Source organism: Ursus maritimus, unplaced genomic scaffold, assembly GCF_017311325.1.
Source record: "Ursus maritimus isolate PB19 unplaced genomic scaffold, ASM1731132v1 scaffold_6, whole genome shotgun sequence".
In the NCBI taxonomy this organism is placed as follows: domain Eukaryota; kingdom Metazoa; phylum Chordata; class Mammalia; order Carnivora; family Ursidae; genus Ursus; species Ursus maritimus.
The window spans coordinates 333963-355753 of record NW_024426774.1 but is presented as its reverse complement, the minus strand read 5'-3'; positions in this window follow the sequence as shown (position 1 = coordinate 355753).

The window sequence follows — 21791 nt, the reverse complement described above, 5'->3', positions numbered from 1 at the left end:
ACACACACACACGTCTCTGTCCCTGGTTTGTGACACAAATCTCCTAAAATCCTTACAAACAGGGGTGCTGGGAGAATCTTTTGTTCTACCATTTAGTCTTTGACCCCAGTTCCTGACACAGAACTCGAAGTCCTTTGTCATTTCCTGAGTGATAAGAGTATCTGGCCCAGAGCTCCTGAAATCCTTACATCTTACTCAGTGATAGGAGTATCTTTTGTTCTACAAAGGTGACTCCTGGTGGGCTCCCAGATGGGGATGATCACCAGAAAGACCAAGCCAGATAAGAAGCTTGGCACTTTGAACCCCACCTCCCATCCTTCAGAGAGGGGAGAGGGGCTAGAAATGGAGTTACTGATTGATCACACCTACAAGATGAATCTTCAGGAGAATCCCAGTAGTACGGGCTCTGGAGAGCTTCCAGGTTGGGGAACACACCTGTGAGCTGTGAGGGTGGTGCACCCCAGCTCCATGGGAACAGAGGCTCCCATGCTCAGGATTCTTCCAAACCCCACCCTGTGTGCCTCTTCATCTAGCTGTTCTTCCATATCCTGAGCGTATCCTTTATTATATAACAACTGGTAAATGTAAGCCTGTGTGTCCCTGAATTCTGTGAGCTGTTCGAACAAATGATCCGATCCAATGAGTAGTTGTGGGACCCTCTGATTTGTAGTCATATTGGACCAAAGTTGTGGGCAACCTTGGGACCTGCTGGTGAACGGTGCCTGAAGTGGCGTGTGGTCCTGTGGGACTGAGCCCTTACACTGACTTCCGTTAGAGTCAGAATTGAATTGAATTATAGGACACCCAGCTGGCATCTCAGAGAGTTGCTTGGTGTGGGGGGAAAACCCACACATCTGCTGTCTGCAGTTGTGTGTGTGAGTAAAGGAGAAACACATGTTGTGCTGCTTCTTTTACGTCACATAAACATTGCTCGATAAATAATTTTAATACTAGTATTCACGGTTATAGGAAGAGAAAGAAAGGTTACAGGAGGAGTAAGCACTTGGAGGGGGAAAGGGCCAATGAATGACAGTGTTTGAGGCATGCTGGTTGTTAGTATCCAGGCAAGTAAGCAGTCCCAAAGGTTCCCTGGAAGGCTAGAACTTACTGTCAGTAAACTCAAGCTCAGGGGATGCAGTGGCAGAAGAAACCAGCAGTGAAGGAGGTCCTTGGAGAGCCGCTCTCTGGAAGCAGGCCTGTTCAAAGGCCATGGGGTAACTAAATCCACGGGTGAGGAGCTCTGTCACACACTGGGCAAATGCTGGACACACTGACCATGTCTGTGGCTTACCGGCATTTGGTGCCATACTCTCTCCCAGGAAGTGCTTTGTGAATCATCTTACCCAAACAGAAGCCTGGGTCAGAGGTGACTTTGACTCCATGTGACAGTGGGAGCTGGGGCCCAGGAAGATATTGCAAGAAGCCTTATGGGTTCATGTCTTACCTTTCCTGGAGAAAAAGAGAGTGAGGGAGAAACTTTGGAGACACTCCTATCTCTAGATGTCCATTAGGGCATCCATAGGAGGAAAACAAAGGGAGGTCTGCATTCGTCTGCAGGACACCGTTTCTCAGGAATGCCCACGTCTGCCCGTTGCTCAGTAGTCATAGGTGATTTGGTGCTGAGAAGCTAAGTGGCAAAGAAGGAGCACAGGCTTCGGAACCAGACAATGTGGGGCGGAATTCTGTCTCCACCATTTATTTTTTTTTTTTAAGATTTTATTCATTCATTTGAGAGAGAGAGAAAGAGAGAGAGAGAATGCAAACGTGAATAGGGGGAGGGGCAGAGGGATGAGCACACGTGTCGCTGAGCAGGGAGGCCGACGCGGGGCTCGATCCCAGGACCCTGAGACCTCGACCTGAGCCAAAGGTAGACGTCCAACTGACTGAGCCACCCAGGTGCCCTCCGGCACTTACTACCATGCGGTTAGCAGAAATTTGTGTGTGTATATTTATCTATAAAATCTCCATAGGCTCATGGGCCTGACTATATTTCCGCTTGGGTCAAAAATGCCCTATGTAAGCAGTTCTGTACTAGTAAGAAACTCAGAGTTCAAGGCCACAGAGCCAGGTGACGAAGGCTGAGACACTTCATTCTTCTAAAACTGAGCTTTAATTATGCCACTGACCTGAAGGAAACCTTTCACCTGCTTCTGATCACCTTCAGAAGAAAATCCCACCTTCGTTCCTCTCAGGGACCACAGCCACAGGACAGCACGAGTCTTACTCTGTTCTAGCTTAGTCTCATTCCACACGCCCTCCACGCCCTGTACTCACATTGCCTTATAATCTCTGGGGTTTCTTTGCACCCTGGCTCTGCACATTCTGTTCCTTTGGCCCAGAACGAACCCCCTGCTCCAGGAACAGGAATTCATCTCTTAGAACTGGGCTCTGTGGTTTGTGCCACAGCAGAGCCAACCTTGATGGGTTGAGAGAGCTTCCGAGTGCAAATTTCTTACTTCCCTTAATTCCCAGAATTGATGACTATTTGTTTTAGGGTCGTTAGCTCACGAGACTATGAACCTTCCAGGGTACAGAGGTTGGGATGTTTCATCTCGGCGTGTCCCAAGCTTAGTACCTAGCCTGGAAAATATTTGTTGACTAGATAAATGATTGAATAACTTGGTTTCCAGCCCATAGCATAATATTCCTCATCGGGTGATTGTCAGACCACCTGCATCAGCGTGTCCTTGGGGAACCTGTTAAAACTGGGAGGTTCTGAGCCTCACCCCAGACCTACAGCCTCTCTCGGGTGGTGCTCTGGTATCGGCATGGCTAGCAAGCTTCCCAGGTAATTATAGTCACGTTGATGTGAGAATCACCTGCCACAGCAGATAGAAGCAGGGAAAGTTGCTAGAGAGAAACACTGGCCAGAATGGGGAGCCTGATGGGTGACGGGGGAGAGAGTAGACTGTAGAATCACACTGTGTCAGAGCTTTCTCATGGATCATTGTGAGAGTCTAATAGATAGTTATAGTAATGACACCGCGTCCTCAAGACAAGGTTTTGTTATTTTGTTGTTGTTTTTTAAGATTTACTTATTTTGGAGAGAGCGAGAAAGAGTGAGTGCACACACATGGGGGAGGGGCAGAGGGAGAGAGAGAATCCCAAGCAGACTCCCTGCTGAGCACAGAGCCTGACACCAGGCTCGATTCCACAACCCTGAGATTATGACCTGAGCTGAAATCAATAGTGCAGCACTCAACCAACTGAGCCACCCAGGCGCCCCCCTGCTCAAGAAAAGTTTGAACCTGTAGTCAGCAATCTTTCCCAAGAAGGAATAGTAGGGTATTAATCATTTCAGGAATATTTCCACCCACAGTGGAAAAGCTAAACTTTCAAAAACTGAAGAATAAATAAATGGATTATTTATTTAAACGCAAAAAGTTCGTGGGTGAACTTCCCAGGGAAGAGCTAATATGAGACATGGATACTGAGTTTGTTTGAGGCAGTTCATTTTTGCCCTTGCCACAACTACAAGATGGCCTCACCGGCTGCTCCCAACAGAGGAAGAGTCCAGAAGGAGAGAATCCAAGGAGGAGAGAACCCACAGGTAAGCGTGTTGAGTTCACAGTCAACAGGGCTACCGAATGGAAACTGCAGGGTGTTTGGAGCCTGGAAGGCCTGGGCTGCCATCTCAAGTCCTGCTCTCACTCACTCTGGGCCCTTGAGTATCTATTTCTTCGTCTCTGAAGTGGGAGGGGGTGTCTCAGTTACGCAGTTGGTGTGAGAACTGCGTTTGGTCGTACTGAAGTACCACGCACTTCACATTTATTATTACTAAAGAAATTGTTGCTCCTCCCGGATGGGAAAAATGAGATTGGAAGAGTGTGAGGATCTCCCACAGTTGCGTGGATAGCAATTGATCTCAAGTTGGTTGTGCTAACGGGTATAATAGAGCCTGCTTGCTGTCTGGTGGGATATCGGTGAATGTATGTCCTTCCTTTGCTATTGTGAACAGAATTCTAAAGGATAAAACAATGTGTACAGTCCCTCGGATCCCCTTGGGGTTGTGTTTATGGCTTCACCACAGAAGCATCTCTCGTGGTTTCTCTCCATCTGGAAATATTAAATGTCTGTCTCAGGGCGCAGGTGACCAACATGGTGGGAAGGGCCAGCTGTTGAAAGATTGACCCCGAAGGTGACCAGGATCAAAGTGGATGTGGGCTTTGTAGATCAAAGGCGTTGCCTCCCCCCACGGAGTGACCCCGAGAGCCAAAGTCAGGGCAGCCGGCAAGCCCAGGCTGCTGGAACATCGCGCTCCCATCAGTTCATGTTCCAATTAGGCAGCCAAGTGTATCAGCTAAGGCTTCTGGGTGGTCTGAGTGGGACTCCCCAGTTGCTAACCATTGCTGAGCTCTGGCGGGAGGTCTCTAAGCACGCAGAATGGCGGTGGGGCCCAGACAGGGAAACAAAGATCCTACCATTCAGAACACGAAGTCGGCTCCCAGCCCGGTGGTCATTACGGTCGTGGAGACTTCTGTTGTCCTCAGGAGGCTGTTTTAAATTAACTGGTGGTTTCACAAGTCAGGCTTAAAGAAGAGGTGCTCAGAACCTCCAAACCACTTTGACCTCACAGCACTGGTTTGCTGGCCTCAACAGAGATCATGACTTTTAAAGGTCTGTGCTGTTGGAGGCATTGCCTCAGGGCTCCCGCAATGATGCAGAGGAATCAATAATTAAAACACTGGTTCCTGAGTGTTTAGTAAATACCAACCTTCTACATGTCACTCAGAGCCTCACGCAGTCCTGCTGATGGATACGGGTTATTCCCATTTTATAGAGAATGACATCGGGACTCAGAAAGATGAAATGCCTTTCACAAGGACACGGAGCTCACTGTTGGAGGGGCAAGGGCTTCGATCAAGCATTTGGATCCCAAACTTGCATTCATTACCTAGTGCCACAAGAACAACGTGTGATGAACAACCACAAACCCTCAGTGAACAACAACGACTGGCATTTATTTTTGCTTACTGGTCTATAGGCAACGTGGGAAGTTCTGCTCATTTGGGCCAGGATCCACTGATGGGGGCTGCATTCATTCCTGGGTCTTTGGTCAGCTGCTGGGTTGGCTGGTGCAGGCTTACTTTGGATGGTGCTGTCTGGGAAGACCCGCTTCCTGTCCCACATGGCCTCTCGGCCTGGCTTGTTCCCCAGGAATGGCAGGGGTCCCTGGTCAAGAGCTTGAGTGTGCGGGCCTGGGAGTCAAGCTGTCATTCTGTACATCGACCTTACCCCATTGGCCAACCCAAGGTAGAGTATTGTGTTGATGCTTGTTTTGAATATTGTGTTGAATCTGTTTGGTAGGATTTAAGTTAGAGGAATAGATTTCATCTGCAGGTGGGAGGAGCTCTAAAGTCACACTTGCAAAGAGGTTGTTTGGATACAGACAGGCCATTAATACTGGGCCCTTCATGTACTTTATCCCAAAGCTGTAATCTTTCCCCTATACCCATGTGTCACTCATATAAAATGCTGCGTCTTGTACATTTCTTCTGCATTTAGTAAAGGAGTAGGAACTTCAATATTGCCTTTTCCTTGGTTTAAGTAACACATATACTTAAGTTGAAAAATGGATAATAAAATTCTCATCAAATATATTCTAACTATAACTGAAACCTAATGAGGAATGCAAGAAATTGAGGCATAAAATGCTTTATAGTTACTTGGTTTTAGGTTTACAGACTGGGACTTTTCAGATCACAAATACACTGCAATGGCCCCTAACTGATTTTTAACATGAATGCGAAGTCCTGTTTGGTGCTTTGGAATGTTACCCATCTGGCCCTGTCTTCTCGCAAATCCAGGCTACTGACGGTCCACTCTCCCCTGTGTACTGCCCGGAACCCTGCTCCTTGCCCCCTCCCCAGCCTCCTTCCTCCAGTCACAAGTGATTTCTCCCCAACATCGCCTGATTGTCATCATCTCCATGTTTCTGCACATGCTGTTCCTTTTGTCATGGTGCCTTCCTGTCCTCTTTCTTAACCACCTCCTGTTCACCCATCACGTCTCAAGGGGACCCTTTCCTGTGCACCCACACCTGAGTCAGCTGTGAACACCGTGCTGCATTCTCTGGGCTCGAGCCCATCTCTACATTGTGAGCTCTCCGGGGGACAGCCAGCTTCCATCTTTCTATTTCAGTGGCCAGCACAGTCACAGCAGGTGGAGAGCAGTTACTTATCAAATCAAGGGATATATAACTAAACCATCCACCTGCTCTCAATGGTATTTATTATTTGAGGAAATGACTTTTGCAAATAGTTTTCAATTTCATAACTCCTCATGCAATTTTTGCAATTAAAATTATACTTTCCATTGTTCCTCGCATGATGGACTCCAGGGGACTTTCTTAGCAGTCACACAGGTTGAGTTGGCTGGAAAGCCATGTAGGCTGAAGAGAGACACCTCATTTGAGGAAACAAAGCCACAAGCCCTGTAATGTGGCTCCAGGTCCATAAGCTCTGTCAGAGCTCAACAGAACGTCGTTATGAGCTGTTTCCAGAATTCCTTCCAACCCCAGCTCCCTTCTGTTTGTCCCATCTCCTGAACACTTGGGTTATTGGCTTTCCACTCTGGAACACAGCCAGCACCCAAACAGGGCGTGTAGCTTGAAGAATGAGGGTGTGTGAAGCATTTCAGTAAATAGTCCCATCTTGGAGGGTTTACTAAGGAAATAGGGTGGAGTGAAGGGTGTCAAGGATACAAGGAAGAGAGACCAAATGAACAAGCACTGAATTTTAAAATAATTCATGTGGATTTATATGAAGATTTATGCACACACATTATTGTCTAAGTATAGTATGTATGTATGCGTGTACATATTTTATGCATTTAACATATAAATGTATTTTAAATTATGCCTATATCTCTCTGCTTTGTATATGTATACAGGCAGCTGAAGATGTGCATAAATGTCTACTTACATATATATTTGACATACATATTATATATAGCATGCACTAAGCGTGCCTTGTTCTGATTAGCTTTCTACATAGAGTTATAAGCCAGGCCCGTTCATTTGCACTGCATATATAAAAATTCTGTTTGCATAAAAGTGTGATACCTCATATATGTACTTATTTGCGTGTATATTTTTGTGTGACATAGCTACCTCCGATTATTCGTATGAGTAAGCAGGCATACACATTTTTCTACATATGCTCATGTATTTACACAATTGCATGTAGCTTTATCAAATCCTCGATTTAAAATTTATAACATGGATATTTTTGCACAAAAAATATATTATGGAGGAAACTCAAGACTGTGTTTAATATATTTTTTTTTATTTCCAAGAGTGTCTGGGAAAGTACTTTGCATTGAGTAGGCACTCATGAATATCCCCATTGATTATATCTTGCAAAAGAAAGTGCATTTGTGAAGTTAATGGTAATTACTGGAACAAATAAACCTAAAATCTCAGTGGGACACTGGAGATGTAGGTCCTCTCCTGCTCCTTGGTGATGCTCATTTCCTTTTCTTGGCTTCGGTTTCTTCCTCTTTAACATGAGGGTGTTGCATGAAACGGCTCCAGATTCTTTGTGAGTGATTACATGCTTTGCCTTTTTATTTCTGGCAATCTTTAAATGGACAGCCAGACTCAGCCTTGCAACGGTTTTAGAAACAGAGTAGCATGGACAATGAGAGAACTCTGAAGTGCGATTTCTCTTGAAGACTCTTCTTTGCGATCCGTGAGGTCTTGAACCACCCTGCTGAAGACAGTGACCGCTTCAACTGCCGTTCTTGAGGTTTTTGATGGAGAGAGGTCTTAAAAGAATCAGCCACCGGATATTGACTAACTTGCTGTTATTGCCAAAGTCAGTGCCGTTGGAGGGATGTAGATACAAAGAGGCAGGAGAAAGGGGATTGCATTCCTATTGCTTACTAGGTCCTTATAGAAAGCCACCTGGCTTTTTCTCATATGTCAGATCAAGGTTATGGTAGCGATCCTACCTACACACAGAGACGTGGTACAAGAATGAAATGAGATCGCTTTATAAGCTTTGTAAAATACAGAGTGATTTTTTGAGATGATGATGATAATTGACATTCGCTCTTCACGTTTATAAAATGTAGTAGTGAGGCAAGGCAAACACTTCCAAGCAGTGCCTAGAACAATAAACCTCCAACACAAGTGCCTTCAGTCTTCTGGAATAATAACAAATGCTGGACAGAGGCGTGAAGGTCACGAAAGGAGAGAATGCCACAGGATCCATGGTCAGGGAAGGCTTCTCAAGGAAGGCTGGGTTGACCTGTGCCTTGAAACTTGGAGATTTTCATCCGTTGTGAAGAGATGGTACAATGATCCCCAGAGAGAGGGTTTTCAGGCACCTGAGACAGTCTGGTACCCATGCAGACATCTAGAGAGAGCTCACCAGCGATGTTGGCTGCAGGAGCCTCTGGAAGATGCTGGGCTAGACCAAGGATTCTTGATTTCTGGTCCATGAACCCTCCAAGAGGTCTGGGGATAGAATTTAGGAGTTTGTAAGTATAGATGGGAAAAAATCACATCATTATTTTCAGTAAGTTCCAGCTAAAATTTAGCATGTCCTTTATGAAGGTAGGAGAGAAAACACAGTCACATTTGCAGTACCTGTAAAATCAATAGATATCACACATATTTTATATCCCATTACAGTTGTAGATATCTGGAAATTTATACCCAATGCTACTTCAGTTTTCTGGTATGTATTAGATCGCCATTAGATTTTTAAAAATGTAGTATGTTAAAGAAACACAAATATTAACCATACCGTACACTTATTTTAATATGAATAAATGTATTCCAACGTAACTTATTTCCTTTAAAATCCTCATTTGTTTGTTTGTTTTACCCATTTAAAATATTCTGAAATGGGTTCATAGACTTCATCACACGCTAAAGGAAGTTCATGGCATGGAAATAGTTAAAACACCCTGGGTGGGACAAAGGAGAGATATTATGCAACATGACCAAGGACCAGCTTAACCCTAAGAGAAACTTGTGCTCAAACCTGTGAGGTCGGAACAGTGGTGCTGGCAGTGGATATCAGGAGGTGGGCAAACATCGGACGAGGAGGGCAATCAGAGTGGCAGAAGCTAGACACTGGAACCGAGAAAGGGTGGGAAGAGAGAGACGCATGGGGCCATTGATTCAGATTAGTGCTTGACGGGGCCTGTGAGTTAGACTAAAAAGCTAAAAAGCCTTCATTATATTTGTTACAGCACTAATTACAATATCGAGGCCAACTTAACTGAATAGATGTCAGGTGCCAGGTTAAGAATTTTACATGAGTAAACTCATTTAACTCTGAGAAGCCCCGAAGCTCAGAGAGGTTAATTAACTTGCCTACAGTCAGGCAAGTAGAAAGCTAGGGTTTAAACCCAGAGAGTCCAAATACATACACTGGGGCTTATTAAAATAGCACAAAGTAGGCATCCTTCATGTAAGCGAACACAGAGTCATTCCCAGAAGGCCGGAGCCCAGGGTCCATTTCTTATGGCAGTGAGGCCCCACCATCACATCCCATCTCCACATGCAGAAACTACGTCCGGATTCATCCCTTATAAACGGAAAGAGGTTAAAGCCCAACACAGGATTCCTAGGAGCAAGCACAGTCCCACTTGTGGAAGGGGGCAGCGCCAGTGGGGTCTCTGGGCTGGTGGGACGCAGCAAAACTGTGCATTTGAGTCTTTCCTTAGTAGGGCCACCTTTTCCCATTTCATTGGGTGGGTCCCTGAGTCACTGTCAGGAGCACTTGGAACGTCCTATGCAAATCCAGAGAGTTCTTATTGGCGTTGACCACAAGAACCCTCCATTCACTTTGTGGGAGGCGAGATGCGGAAGGAGGCTCTATGTACAACAGATGATCACTTTGTACCCCTTTTTAAAAACAGAATAAAACAGCAGCAACAACAAAACAACTTTAAGACTAAGAGCACAGATTTCAAATTTAGTGCTCAACTCCTCTCTTCTGTTTTGTGTTTGAAGTTTAAGACAAGCTGGCGGTGTGAATTGCCCCCAGATCCCACCAGCCCTCCTTCCAAGCAAAGCAGAATAGAAGGGATTTCCCAGGATCCTGCTTATCCAGGGAGCTGGGGCACTCAGGCTAAGGTGCATACCTTCCCAGAGACAGGAATGACTAATAAAGCCTCAAGGTCTCTCTCAAAATTTACTAGACACCTGGCTTCTTTCTATGACATGTTTTTTGATAAGAGATGGAACCACATTTATTTGAATTCTTTCGGTGTCATGAAAGTTGCTATTTCTAAAGGTGGCCCAGTGTATGCTAGACTTTATCCGTACAGTGTTTCCCCCCATGTGAATTCCTATTTCTCTCATGTGGCTTCCACTCTAGCACTGTGATGTAAAAATTATTTTAAATAATTCTAAAATAATTTTAAAAGTGATGGATAATTAAGCCAACTAGTTGAACAATCTAGTAAAGTCTTACACATCTCTCTTCCTGCCCCCCCATTTCCTTAATTACTAATATTTTAGTTTATTTAGGTCTTACTGGATCAAACACAAAGTGTAAGCAACATTAGTACAAATTTTGTGTAATTTTATCCCAAAATGAACGTGAAACTTTTCTCTATTTTGGTTTCTTAACCTGGGCTTAATTTTGAGAAAAAATACTTTACTATTATTGCTCCTTTCCTCTCGTGGGAGAGAATATGGCATATATTAGGTTCTTTTTTCAGGTCATGTGCTCTGTGCTCTCATTTAATCTTCATAATGACAGTATGGGTAGATATTAACTCAATTTTACAGATAAGAAAAGTAGAATTCAAGACTAAGAGTCCTGGGGTGCCGGGTGGTTCAGTCAGTTAAGCATCTACCTTTGGCTGAGGTCATGGTCCCAGGGTTCTGGGATCGAGTCCCACGTGGCTCCTTGCTCAGCAGAGAGCCCGCTTCTCCCTCTCCCCCCTGCTTGTGTGCTCTCTTTCACGCGCACTCTCTCTTTCTCAAATAATAAATAAAATCTTTAAAAAAAAAAAAAAAGACTTAGAGTCCTGCACCCACCCAAGTAAACGTGAAAGCCAGGTTTCAAATGCAGGTTAACTTGCCTCTATAATCCTTACACTGCTATGCACTAGCCACCTCTTAGATAATTTACCACATTATTTTGTAATGCTTACTTCTTGCTTCCCCTCCAGGATTCTGGTGTCCTTGTGTACAGAGAACATAACTTACATGTGAGTTCTTTACATTTAATGGAATTCCTATACAAAGTGAACACTAAGTCAGTAAATGAATGGATGATTAAATGAAGAAAAAAAAAGTCTGACCATTTCATTTAATCTTCTCCTGAATACTCTGTGCATTAAAGAAAAAATTGGGGAATCCATTACTTTCCTAGATACACTTGCTTCAATAAGATACGCAAGGCTAATTATGCAGGTAGTTGCAGAATTTTACTGTAGACAATGATGGGTGGTTGGAGTCCATTGTTTTTTGTCTCGAGGCAAACCAGGTGATCAATCAGAAGAGATGGGAGAGGATTCTTGGGAAAGGGATCTGAGAGGATGCTGGGGTCAAAGAGAGGATGTAGAAGTTGAACCGTGGTTCACACAAGAACTGGGAACAACTCCAAAGAAAAGGAATTCCAAAAGAAATGAATTTATTTCTATCTCTTTAGAATTCCATTCCACCGTATGAGCAGTATTTGGAGAAAGGACAGAAGGGAGAAAGGGAAACAGAAAGCTACGTTCGCCTAGATGTTGTTAGACAGTGAAATATCAGGAATGAGAACTAGATGTGGAGTTGGAAAGACGGGTTCAAAACCTGTGCTCTGACATTTATTAGCTGTGGGCAAACCACTCAATATGTCTAAAACTTCATTTCTCATCTGCAAAATGTGGTTGATAATATCCATCTTAAAAACTGCAATGCAAATTAAATGAAATAATCATTGTGAACACATATAGCACAGTGTCAGCCACATATTAATGTTCTGAATGTGTTTACATAGATGGCCAAGAAAAGCACTGCACTTCCTAAATATTTTCCAGAAAAGACTATCATTTTGGGAACGGGTCAGCAGACTGGTGAACAGCAAGAAAGACTGGGCCTTCTGTGTCCCCAGTGATCAAAAGTTGAATCGCCTTGGTGAAAGACTAATGGGAAACAAATGTAGACGAGAAGTATATTTTCTTAAGTGAGCTCTCTTCTTAAGGGAGTGTGGGAGGGGCCTTTTAAGTCCCTTTCTACCTGCATTCAACTCAGGTCTCCAGAGGGGTGGTGATGGGCTAGGCACTGTACTAGAGTCAAATATGGAAAGATAAAAAAGATGAGTCCCAGTTCTCTAAGAAATTATGGTCTGGAGGGGGCCCCTGGGTGGTTCAGTTAAATGTCGGCCTTCAGCTCAGGTCATGATCTCAGGGTCCTGGGATCCAGCCCCGCATTGGGCTCCCTGCTCAATGGGGAGCCTGATTTTCCCTTTCCTTTGGCCTGCTGCCCCCCCTGCTTGTGTTCTCTCTCTCTCCCTGTCAAATAAATGAATAAAATCTTAAAAAAAAAAGAAATTATGGTCTGGTGAGTCATGGAAATATTAGCAGGTGTTTTTATACATCTGGGAGGGTACTGGACATACCCACTTATGTGTCCAGATACCTAACAAGTTGTTGAGTGTCTTCTCCCTTATAGGCATTTCCACATACATTTTATCTTTCAATGTTCACTGAAATACTGCATACTGTAATGTCTATCCCCATATTTAGATGTCAAACATGGAAACTCAGAGATTAAATAACAGTTTCCAGTTATAAAATTAAAGAACAATTAGCCACTTGGAAAATTAAAAATCTGTTTTATACGTAAAGAGCCATGGTGAAGCATACCCACACACAATCTAGGATGGTATTATCGCAAGTATTCAGTTGATTTGAGGAAGTAAATGTGTCCTAACTGGAAATCGTAAAATAAAAGAAAGAAATAAACAAAAATTAAGATGGAAAGACAGACAGAAAGAAAGAATAGGGAGTAAAACTTTATAAAAAACTGGAACTAGGGAATGAATGTGAACTTCAACAATAATAGTTTGCAAACTATTATTTTATATTGAGTAGTTTTTCATTTGCAATTATCTATTCTGATGTGATACCATGTTTAAATTGATAACATATTTCCAACCTTTCTTCATAAACCATCAATTCCTCACTTATGACGTCTTTATTTTGGTTCTTATTTCAAGCACATTTTTCAAGATCACAGATGTTCTGGTTTTTAAGATCTTTTATCATGAGAATCACGTCACTGCTGTTGCCTTTAGTACAGTGACTTCGCTGGTGATAGAAAAAAAATTGGGTCATACAAATTTCCTTTCAAATCTCTGTAGAATTTTTTTTTTTAATGTATGCTGGTTTCTTTTTTTTTTTTTTTAAAGATTTTATTTATTTATTTGACAGAGAGAGAGACAGCCAGCGAGAGAGGGAACACAAGCAGGGGGAGCGGGAGAGGAAGAAGCAGGCTCCTAGCAAAGAAGCCTGATGTGGGGCTCGATCCCAGAACGCCGGGATCACGCCCTGAGCCGAAGGCAGACGCTTAACGACTGCGCTACCCAGGCGCCCCTGTATGCTGGTTTCTAATATTGCTGAAGCAATGTCTGAATCGGAAGAATTTCGTTTCCTTTTTTAGTAATCTCAGTCTAGAAACTGCTTTGTGGTGTGCTCTTTATCCTTGAAGTTTACTTACTTGATCAAAATATGATTGAACTGTTTGTTTTTTCCCCCAATACCATGGATATTAGTATAGTATAGATGGTATAGTAATCCAACAGTGTCTTACAAAAATAAAAACACTTGGGCGACTGGGTGGCACAGTTGTTAAGCGTCTGCCTGCAGCTCAGGGCATGATCCCCGCATTCCGGGATCAAGTCCTACATCGGGCTCCTCTGCTGGGAGCCTGCTTCTTCCTCTCCCACTCCCCTGCTGTGTTCCCTCTCTCGCTGCTGTCTCTCTGTCACATAAATAAATAAAAAAATCTTTAAAAAAAATAAAAAAAAATAAAAACATTTATTTCTCACTCTCTCATCAGCCCATTGGTTTGTGGCTTTTCAACTGTGGGTCAGTTGAACGCTGCTGGCCCAGGCTCACCTCCTAGCCCTGAGCAGGGTATGTGGCACGGAGTCCAGGCTAAAGGAACCTTGATACCTGGAGCATGTCTTTCTTGGGAAGGAGGTCAGAAGTTCAAAGTGGTGACTGACCTGTGATGCCTCTTCAGATCTTGGCTTGAAATAGCACCCATATTCCATGGGTCAGAGGAAGTCTTATAAGCAACCTTAAAGAAAATGAGATGGAGAAGTATTCTCAGACTATAGAGATGGGAATGGATGGAGAGGATTTGGGTCTTCTTCTATTTCAAGAAATGTGTGTATATATTTTATATCTTTAGAATATTTTTTTTCTGATTTCTTCTGTGATCTCTTAGATCTTGGTTAACGAGATATTGGATTTCCAGTGGCTGTTCTTCATGTCTGTTACCTTTGATTGTTTTGTATTTATTTATCTTTCCTTTCCTTTCTCTGCCATTTTCAAGACTGAAGCAAGTACAAAATAAATGATTGAATAGACAAAATTAAGAGTTGTAAATATCAACAAGTAGCAGGCAAATTTGTCATTAATTTCCAATGGAAGATTAAAAATCTTCAACTTAATGGGGCGCCTGGGTGGCGCAGTCGTTAAGCGTCTGCCTTCGGCTCAGGGCGTGATCCCGGCGTTCTGGGATCGAGCCCCACATCAGGCTTCTTTGCTAGGAGCCTGCTTCTTCCTCTCCCACTTCCCCTGCTTGTGTTCCCTCTCTCGCTGGCTGTCTCTCTTTGTCAAATAAATAAATAAAATCTTTAAAAAATAAATAAATAAAAATCTTCAACTTAAAAATCCAAGAAGAGCAACTGGAAGTGTTTTATAAAGCTTTGGTAGTTGTAAGTTTGTTGGTTACAAAAATACTTACAAATGAATAAGTTTCATATACAGCAATAATAATTATGTAGTAAATGTGATGGAAAAAATGACCACAGTCATAGTAACATTGAAACACAACACAACTAGGTATTAGCTTAAATTAAAATATTTGCAGCCTATATGAACAAAAATGTAAACCTCTTCAGACAGATGCACAGAAAATTAGAATACGTTGTACTTGAAATCTCAACATTGTAAAGCTGCTTATTCTCTCTAAACTATCTTCATATTCAACTTAATGGAAATAAGAATTTTAATGAAATAGAAATTTTCTTTTCAAATCTCCTGGAAGAATACACTAATTAAAATACTTAACATATTTTTGGAAAAGTAAGAATAATGAGAGAAGATGCCCCACCAAATATTGAAACCTAATAGAACACCATTGTAATGAACAGATTTTGGTTGTTGACTTGGGAGTTCATCAACAACTCAATGTAACAGAGTAAGGAATCCTGAAATCTACGCATGTGATGGGGTTGAATGGGTCATGAAGGTGGTATACATATCGATATCAGTAAATACCTTCAGGACAACTAACTAGCCTTGAGAAGGGATTGGAGGAGGAACAGACATTTGTTCTCAACTCATTGTAATATCTGTAATATATACAAAATTTAATTAAGTTCATTTAAAAATGTCATAAACTCACTAGACTAAAATATTGATGAATATTTTTATAACAGGGTTTGGAAGACAATCCTTAATTCCACCTCAAACTCAGAAAGTATAAAAACAAGTTTGGTAGATTTGAGTATATTAAAATTTCAGACCTCTGAATAACAACAACAACAAAAAACCCCCACTATAATTGAGGTTAAAGTAAAAAAAAAGATTAAATACAGTTGCAACATATGACATCATGAGAAAATCTGTTATAGAGTGATAGGAGAAAAGGAAATTAACATTGCAGTTAAGATGGATGAAGGATTTGACTAGGAAATTTACAAAAGAAGAAAATATAAATGGCCACTAAACACACTGATGATATCCAATCTCATTAACATTTCAAAAACTCAGTGAAAAGTTACAGCTTTTAAATTGTGTATCACTTACCAATACTTCCATCTTGATCATACAATAGAAACTCTCTTAATTTCCCCTTCCCGGACTTGCCAGATTAACTATTGCTCTTGGCACACTCTACCAGGATGTTTCTCTTCTCTTCACCAGTCAAATTGATGCCTACCCATTTAGCTGTGTTTGTTCCCAGACTTGTTTATGCCAGTTTCCTTGCCATGTCAATTATTTAATTTGATTAAGTCCCTTTTAAACCAGCGAATGCAAAATAGAGAGCTTGTTGCCGTGAGTTTGAATGTTTTGGAGAGTCTCTGAAAGTGTGAATGAATTTTAAAAAACGTTGAATTAGACATGAGAAAGACAACTCTAGAAGTTTATACCAGATAAAAGGAAACAGAAACCCTCGAGAAGTCTGCACAAAGATCGCTCCACAAGTGCTTTCAAGTTCCTGTACTCAGTCAAGAAATTGAACTTGAAAATGATAAGGAAGGAATCACAGTTATCTTTTAGGCAAAAGGAAAACAGTGATTGTCAACTAGCAATTGGACAAAAAAAAAAAAATTTTTTTTTTAAAGTTCATGAGCTACATCGAAAGATTGGTCCATTGCAAGTTTAACAGCAAGTACGTGAAGGCTTAAGTGTTGGGAAAAACTTCGTGGTGTCTTTATATTTCATACTAGCAATAATATTTTGGTCCAATTAACTTATTCAAACATTTATAAAGAGTTAAATTCATTTTTCAATAGATAAATCTTGGCTGGAGAAAAAAAAAACTACAATTAGATGAAACAGGTCTAAGTTACAAATTATCACTACCCAAATAATGGCATGTTAAGTGGAACAGGAAATACCAAGAAACCAAAATTCCAAAGAAAAATATCACATTCCCTGCAAGAGTTCATCTGGAACTCACCAATGGCCATTTCTTGTTTGTAGCAAATCAAAGGATCCTGCCACTGTTAAAAACAAACCATTTATCATTGCCAGTTTACCGCTGTTCACAAGAATCAACAAGGAGGGATTCTAAATTACTCCGAGGAAGCTTTTAACTTTGCCCCATGGATTTATACAGTAAACTTACTTGAACAACTTCCTATCTCAACTGTGAACTGAAAAGAGAACAGGTAAAAGCCATGTTTTTACCAGTCTCTGCAGTCCTGAACTGTTTAATGAAATGCTACTAGGAAAAGATTTTAGTTAAGTTTTGGGGAAAAAAATCAGGAGACATAAATATATTTTTTAAAGAATCGTTTAAAGTTAGCAACTCCACTGATATTCTTTATAATGTAGCAACAGTAGGGAATGTGTTTCTCAGGACATCTACTACTTGTAATAGTAATCTGTGGTCTGAGACTGACTCTGCTACAGAAAATCCTGAGCTATGAAACAAAATAAAAAACATAATTTTTTGACTGACCTCAAACCGAATGAATTATTTATAGTCTGTCTCTGCCTGAGAAGAGAAGTTCCAAAAGACAGGACTTTCTATGTCTTGTTCACTCCATGGCTCAGATGGGTATTTGGTCCATTATAGGTACACAGTAAATATTGGTTGAATCAAGAGTAAAAAGATTCAGATACCTGATTTCTAAGGTCCTTCCAGCAATATTATTCCATGGGATTATTATTGTGTACGAGGATGACCACAGACTTTGGAATTGGAATATAGTTCCTATCCCGCAACTTCCTTACGGCACGAATTAGATTATTTTACCGATGGTGCTTACATCAAAATCAGTATTAGATCTTTTAGACTTGTTGGTCAAATTAACTGAAATAATATATAATTTATCTGGTCTACAGGAGGTTTTCCATAAGTGACGATGACTGTGATGATAATGGCAGGGGGTGGGGGGGTGTGGGGGGGGAGGAGGTAGTGTACTGATCTAAACGTTCACGGTGCCTTTGGTGAGGAGGGTATGTTTCCAGCCTCCAGACAGCGCTCCCATGCTCAAAAAAGGCCACACTGTCAGAGAGGAAATTGCTCAGCCCAGAAACAGTTCTTCAGTGGGTCACATTGCAGAAGCATTGCTTTGGCGAGTGTAACAAAGGGGCCATTATTCTCATCCACAGACAACGCCAAGAAGGTGCTGGGTGGTCTAGAATACAGGAGACAGATAATGTAATGACTCCATTCATCAAAAAGTCGAGCATGTACACCAGCTGCCCGCCAGCTGGAAAGTGAAGCTCCTCTCCGTTCTGAGGATAATTTACTTCTGCTGGGGAGACTCTCTGATACCCTTCACCTTAAGGGACCAGCAGAATTCCAACAGTATCATGTAACATGGTGCTGACCCAGCAATGGGACTCAAAGGAAAGCAAAATAAAACAAACAAAGCAAGGGGGTGGGGGGAAGCAGTTACCCCTGCTTTTAGGAAAAAACAAACTAACAAATAATTGTAATTTCTTCTGTAAATTTGCTCTATTTTTACCTTAGGGATAGAGATACTTGAGATTCTCGAGTTGGCCATCCTTCTCTTTTGCCTCTGGCCTTTAGGAAGTCTAATGTCAAATTTTGGTCTAAATCTAATCACAGGACAAGAAACTATGCCATGTACTTCTACGTTGAATAGCTCTACACATTTTAGCTGTTTTCTCCTCCAAACTTTAATCCAGCCCATGACCCACAATTATTAATTTCATCTTCTTATTTTGGGTATATTTTTGAGATCATCTCATATCTTCTGCTGGGTGACTCATGTCATAAAACATAATGAGATTTAACGCCTACGTAGTAAAACCTATAGGTTCTTCTCTCAAGCATAGAAAGTGACATAGTTCTTATTATATCTTTTCTGTGAGTTTAAAAGCCGAGACTCAGAGCTACTTACTAAAGGCCACAAAGCTGAGAATCAAATCTGCATGATGTAAAACCTGGTGCATAGGATTTCTAATCATTTAGCAATCTTCCTCTGATAATATCACACATTTATTGAATGTTTTCTAAATCCCAACTGATACTAACCATTTTGAAGGAAAATTATCTCATTTAATCTCCACAACAATCCTATAAGTGGGTTCTATCCTTATTTGCACATTCAGATGATGGTCCTATGTATTAAAAATATTAAGTAATTTACCAGATTCCTATAGTTAGAAATTGATGGATCCAGGATTTGAACTAAGATCTGTCTGAAGGCAGAGTCCAAGTCTTGAAACATTGATTCTGTCAAAATCCCCATATTTCTGCCTAAATGTATGTGTCTTTTACCAGTGGGGGAAAGCCCAGTATCTCAGAGCATAATCAGATCCCAGGTAAAATCCATCTGGAGTTTGTGAGGCTTTCTGAGCCAGCTGATGTTAGTTTGTTGATTTGGAAGCAAGTTTTCCCTTCTTCTAAAAGAGCATGTGTTAACTCACACTGAAAAACACAAAGCAGTTCAGGAATTGGGTGTTGCAGTCCCCAGAGTAGAATGAAAACTACAATAGAACACGAAGAAGCAATGTCATGGAAATAATGAAGGCTTTTTGGCATGGTTTTCTTGCAAGGAGGAAATTATTCACGAGAGAGAACGGAGGAGGGGGGAGAGGCAAGATCCCACTCTTGGAAAGCACAGAGGATGAACACGACCTGCAGGGGTGGGCAACTTAAGCGTAAAAGGTCCTGTGTTTTGTAGAAGAAAACTCTGGATATAACTTTTAGGTTACATGAACTATATTTACATCCAATTATTTTGCCAGGAGAGGTTCTTTCCTGCTCTTAACATTTTACTCATGAATCTAGAAAGACTCTCCACACTCCAATACGAAAACCACCATCTTTACGGGGAGAAATTCAATCTCCAGGAAAGGAATCATCTGTTTTCGTTCCATTTTCCATAAAAAATTGATTTATCTGACCGCTATTTTTGCCACAGCACAGCCAGGTTTATAAATAAACTCATAATAAGTCATTAAAGACTTATTATTTCCAATCCCTTCCTGTGGGATGTCTTCTCTAACCACCAACCCACAGGAATGATGCCGTCCCGGGTGCCATCTGGACCTTCTTTGTATGTCTGCCGTAGCTATCTTGAGGACCTGTCACCGCCTTGTGAGTGTGTCCAGCCTTGCATCATTTCCATTCTCCTATTTGATCCATTATACCTCTAAAAATCCCTGGTGCTGACCACAGGAAACGAGTTACTTAATCCCATTGTACTTCGTTCTAACAGCAAGCATTCAATAAAACAAAATCAGTGGTGCCTGCCCCCTTCCTAAGTGCAAGAGTCACACTGAGGCCTACCAGCGTTTCTCACCAAACTGGAAAGAGCTTTGAAGAAAACAGATCCCTATTTACTCAGAAAACATTTCAAGTTGAAGAAACTAAAATTGAGATCATAAAATGGAGGAAGGAGGGTTTGCTTACAAAATGGCAGACTTGGCCAAGCCATCCAGCAAGGGAAATGGGGTCATATTGGGAGGCAAAAGTCCCAGTGTGAGGTGGACCGATGTGTTGTACTTTTTAAGGTAACGGTCAGGTCACAGACGATGGGGGAGGCAGGAAGAAGGAGGAAAGGAGGCAGAGGGAGAAAGAGAGAGAGTGAAAAAGAGAGAGAGAGAGAATATGAGCCAGGACACAGACGAAGAACAGCCCAGAGGAACTCAGAGGACCTCGGTTTCCTGAGCAGTTAGAAAAGAAGGATGCCAACTAGTATTTCCTAATGCTAGCTAGAAGGTTATCTGCCCCCAGCCTATGTTATAACAATACCTATTTATCCATCCAACAAACTGATCGTATCAGCACTCTGGAAGATTTGGCTGCCATCACTGTGTTCACCTTATTGCTTTTCTAGAGATCAATTCACGGGAAAATGTTCGGTTGCTAATATGTTTCACCTACTGACTTGCTTCAGATTAGTCAGGTGTCAGCGAAGAGCTCACGGTTTCAGTAGAGGCATTTAGTGTCAGTAGTCAGAATAAACTACGAGCTAAGCATGGAGAAAGCAAGACAAGACGGTAATGGTTTAACAAGACACAGGTTCAAAAAGAACGGTCCTGGCCCACCCTAGATTGCTCTGGCCCTTAGCTGTTTCATGGACCTGATGACTTCCCATATTTCCTTCTCTTCATTGTCATAAGAATCATCTGAAGATCCTGTTAGAATGCAGATTCTGACCCAGCAGTTCTGGGATGAGGCCCAAGAACCTACATTTCTAACAAGTGGATGTCCATTGTGCTGGTCCAGGGACCACACTTGAGAAGCGGTAAGTTACCACAACATGGCAGAGTCTTGCTCACCTATGTCGACTACACTCAGTCCGTGTTTGTTTAGCTTAACTGAATTGTAATGGGGCAACGATCTTTGTTCTTGGTGATCTGTCACCTCAGGCATATACCTGAAAATATGTTAATAGAGCATGGAGAAGAGATTGGGTACAGACTGGACAGATAAATCATGCACGATCTACAGTTCCATAAGGACAACCAAGGACAACAAAAATTGTCTAGCTCTGGTTGAAGGGAATTTCTAGATTATACCTGCATTTTCAGGGACCCCATGAGCAGCTAAGTAGACTTGTTACTGGTTCTTACATTTCTGTGGCTTGGCTTTTGTCATCCATTTGGTATTACTGAGGAAGAAGTCATAAAACTCTGGTCTTTCAGAAGAAGTACTTTCTGGTGGTAGGACAGGGATATATTCTAGTCCGGCCCTGCACATTTAAACCAAACAGACAAGTCCTTACACCAAGCTAGTAGGTTGGCAGTCAATGAAAACTGGGCCTGGGAACTCCCTTCAAATCTTTCCACCCTTGTTTATTGTAATTCTTGCCAGGGAAGCAAAGAGGAGGGTCACAGAACTCTGTTTAAGGGCCAGGAAGAGCTTTCTACAAGATGCGATACCTATA